The sequence below is a fragment of the Lolium rigidum genome, chromosome 1 (assembly GCF_022539505.1).
Source record: "Lolium rigidum isolate FL_2022 chromosome 1, APGP_CSIRO_Lrig_0.1, whole genome shotgun sequence".
NCBI lineage: Eukaryota > Viridiplantae > Streptophyta > Magnoliopsida > Poales > Poaceae > Lolium > Lolium rigidum.
In genome coordinates this window covers 781,877-786,609 of record NC_061508.1, presented here as the reverse complement: position 1 = coordinate 786,609, position 4,733 = coordinate 781,877, and positions in this window count along the sequence as shown.

Here is a 4,733-nt window from a genome sequence, read left to right as displayed (position 1 = left end):
ATTAATGATTGAGGCAAGCTCAGAAATGGCGGGTATATTTCTTGGACTTAATCCTTCTCTCCCTTTTCTTCTTTGCCTCGTTTTTTACCTTGAACTCGATGTATTGTCACCAAACAGGTCCCTTTTAGATGTCGAGGCCGAGGATCAAAGAGTGGATACAAGATCAAGTTTTCTTATTAACTTGGGTCTTGATCATGGTGTCCTCTTCTCGGGCTACACCCGAACGTACCCGACAGATTGTAAGATTCCAAGACCGCTCGAGCCAAGTTCGAGGATTTCTCGAGTTTTGTTCCAAAGACTTTATCCAGGATTTTCAATGCTATGTTTCCTCGGAATGTTCAGCCAAAATCTCTCCTCGAACCGATGGAAAAATTTAAGGATGTGCAAAAATCCATGGCTTTGTAAAAGCTCAACCGATAGCCGGTGCCAAGGTGACCCTTATTATGCTTCGGATCTACCATCCCAAACTTGATATGACAAAGGTGGTGGAGACTGTTCATACGAAGCCGAGGCAACAGCGGAGAGGTGTTGATAAAATCAATGAGCGGATCACCCCGCAGAGCTGAGGAAATAATTGATGACCTTCTTCGAATGGATGCCGACTTTTTCTCGGACGGCCATTATGCCGATTTTTTGGGTATCGCTCCCGAAGAAACCAGAGTAAATATTGACGACTTGTTGGGTCACCACCGAGTTTGTATTTTATCGATAAGGACTCTATCTTTGCCGTGTCTATATTGTAAGTTGTATATTTTCCTTCCTTCAAGCCCTCGAGTCTTTCGGTGATTGGTCCTTGTGTTGTATATGCGAGGTATTAAATCAAAGCAACCAAGTTTTTATACTATATTTGCGGGTACTAGCCCCCCGAGTATTTTGTCTTTAATTGCTATCTTGTAACTTCGTTTTATCTGGCGAGGTACTTGGTACTGATGGCGTGTATTTCACACGTTCGTTGGGCAACCCCAAGAGGAAGGTATGATGAGCACAAGCAGCAAGTTTTCCCTCGTAAAGAAACCAAGGTTTATCGAACCAGGAGGAGCCAAGAAGCACGTTGAAGGTTGATGGCGGCGGGATGTAGTGCGGCGCAACACCGCAGATTCCGGCGCCAACGTGGAACCCGCACAACACAACCAAAGTACTTTGCCCCAACGAAACAAGTGAGGTTGTCAATCTCACCGGCTTGCCGTAACAAAGGATTAACCGTATTGTGTGGAAGATGATTGTTTGCAGAGAAAACAAGAAAAACAAGTATTGCAAGTAGATTGTATTTCAAGAAAGAGAATTGGACCGGGGTCCACAGCTCACTAGAGGTGTCTCTCCCATAAGACGAACAGCATGTTGGGTGAACAAATTACAGCTTGGGCAATTGACAAATAAAGAGAGCATGACCATGCACATACATATCATGATGAGTATAGTGAGATTTAATTGGGCATTACGACAAAGTACATAGACCGCCATCCAACCGCATCTATGCCTAAAAAGTCCACCTTCAAAGTTATCATCCGAACCCCTCCAAGCATTAAGTTGCAAAGCAACAGACAATTGCATTAAGTATGGTGCGTAATGTAATCAACAACTACATCCTTAGACATAGCATCAATGTTTTATCCCTAGTGGCAACAAGCACAACACAACCTTAGAACTTTCTCGTCATCGTCCCAGTGTCAATGCAGCATGAACCCACTATCGAGCATAAGTACTCCCTCTTGGAGTTAAAAGTAAAAACTTGGCCGAGCCTCTACTAGAAACGGAGAGCATGCAAGATCATAAACAACACATAAGCATAACTTTGATAATCAACATAACAAGTATTCTCTATTCATCGGATCCCAACAAACGCAACATATAGAATTACATATAGATGATCTTGATCATGATAGGCAGCTCACAAGATCCGACAATGATAGCACAATGGGGAGAAGACAACCATCTAGCTACTGCTATGGACCCATAGTCCAGGGGTAGACTACTCACTCATCACTCCGGAGGCGACCATGGCGGTGTAGAGTCCTCCGGGAGATGATTCCCTCTCCGGCAGGGTGCCGGAGGCGATCTCCGGGATCCCCCGAGATGGGATCGGCGGCGACGGCGTCTCGCAATGTTTTCCGTATCGTGGCTCTCGGCATCGGGAGTTTCGTCACGGAGGCTTTAAGTAGGCGGAAGGGCAAGTCGAGAGGCGGCACGGGGGCCCAGCACGCATAGGCGGCGCGGCCAGGGGGGGCCGCGCCGCCCTAGGGTTTGGCTACCCCGTGGCCCCACTTCGTTTCGTCTTCGGACTTCCGGAAGCTTCGTGAGAAAATAGGCCTCCGGGCTTTTATTTCGTCCAATTCCGAGAATATTTCTTTACTAGGATTTCTGAAACCAAAAACAGCAGAAAACAAAGAACCGGCACTTCGGCATCTTGTTAATAGGTTAGTTCCGTAAAATGCACGAATATGACATAAAGTGTGCATAAAACATGTAGATAACATCAATAATGTGGCATGGAACACAAGAAATTATCGATACGTTGGAGACGTATCAGCATCCCTAAGCTTAGTTCTCGCTCGTCCCGGAAGTGTAAAACGATAACAAAGATAATTTCTGGAGTGACATGCCATCATAAACTTGATCATACTATTTGTAAAGCATATGTAGAGAATGCAGCGATCAAAACAATGTGTATGACATGAGTAAACAAGTGAATCATAAAGCAAAGACTTTTCATGAATAGCACTTCAAGACAAGCATCAATAAGTCTTGCATAAGAGTTAACTCATAAAGCAATAATTCAAAGTAAAGGTATTGAAGCAACACAAAAGAAGATTAAGTTTCAGCGGTTGCTTTCAACTTGTAACATGTATATCTCATGGATATTGTCAACATAGAGTAATATAATAAGTGCAATAAGCAAGTATGTAAGAATCAATGCACAGCTCACACAAGTGTTTGCTTCTTGAGGTGGAGAGAAATAGGTGAACTGACTCAACATTGAAAGTAAAAGAATGGTCCTCATAGAGGAAAAGCATCGATTGCTATATTTGTGCTAGAGCTTTGATTTTGAAAACATGAAACAATTTTGTCAACGGTAGTAATAAAGCATATGCATCATGTAAATTATATCTTATAAGTTGCAAGCCTCATGCATAGTGTACTAATAGTGCTCGCACCTTGTCCTAATTAGCTTGGACTACCTCGGATTATCACCGCAATACATATGCTTTAACCAAGTTTCACAAAGGGTACCTCTATGCCGCCCGTACAAAGGTCTAAGGAGAAAGCTCGCATTTGGATTTCTCGCTTTGATTATTCTCAACTTAGACATCCATACCGGGACAACATAGACAACATGATAATGGACTCCTCTTTTAATGCTTTAAGCATTTGACAACAATTAATTCTTTTCTCATTAGAGATTTGAGGATATTTGTCCAAAACTGAAACTTCCACCATGAATCATGGCTTTAGTTAGCGGCCCAATGTTCTTCTCTCACAATATGCATGCTCAAACCATTCAACTCAATGTAGATCGCCCTTACTTCGTACAAGACGAACATGCATAGCAACTCACATGAAATTCAACAATGAGTTGATGGCGTTCCTCAAGTAAACATGGTTATCGCACAACAAGCAACTTAATAAGAGATAAAGTGCATAATTACATATTCAATACCACAATAGTTTTTAAGCTATTTGTCCCATGAGCTATATATTGCAAAGGTGAATGATGGAATTTTAAAGGTAGCACTCAAGCAATTTACTTTGGAATGGCGGGAAAATACCATGTAGTATAGGTAGGTATGGTGGACACAAATGGCATAGTGGTTGGCTCAAGTATTTTGGATGCATGAGAAGTATTCCTCTCGATACAAGGTTTAGGCTAGCAAGGCTTATTTGAAACAAACACAAGGATGAACCGGTGCAGCAAAACTCACATAAAAGACATATTGAAAGCATTATAAGACTCTACACCGTCTTCCTTGTTGTTCAAACTCAATACTAGAAATTATCTAGACCTTAGAGAAACCAAATATGCAAACCAAATTTTAGCATGCTCTATGTATTTCTTCATTAATGGGTGCAAAGCATATGATGCAAGAGCTTAAACATGAGCACAACAATTGCCAAGTATCACATTACCCAAGACATTTATAGCAATTACTACATGTATCATTTTCCAATTCCAACCATATAACAATTTAACGAAGGAGAAACTTCGCCATGAATACTATGAGTAGAAACCAAGGACATATTTGTCCATATGCTACAGCGGAGCGTGTATCTCTCCCATAAAGTGAATGCTAGGATCCATTTTATTCAAACAAAACAAAAACAAAAACAAACCGACGCTCCAAGAAAAAGCACATAAGATGTGGCCGAATAAAAATGTAGTTTCAGGGAGGAACCCGATAATTTGTTGATGAAGAAGGGGATGCCTTGGGCATCCCCAAGCTTAGACGCTTGAGTCTTCTTGATATATGCAGGGGTGAACCACCGGGTGCATCCCCAAGCTTAGAGCTTTCACTCTCCTTGATCATGTTGCATCATACTCCTCTCTTGATCCTTGAAAACTTCCTCCACACCAAACTCGAAACAACTCATTAGAGGGTTAGTGCACAATATAAATTGACATATTCAGAGGTGACACAATCATTCTTAACACTTCTGGACATTGCATAATGCTACTGGACATTAGTGGATCAAAGAAATTCATCCAACATAGCGAAAGAGGCAATGCGAAATAAAAGGCA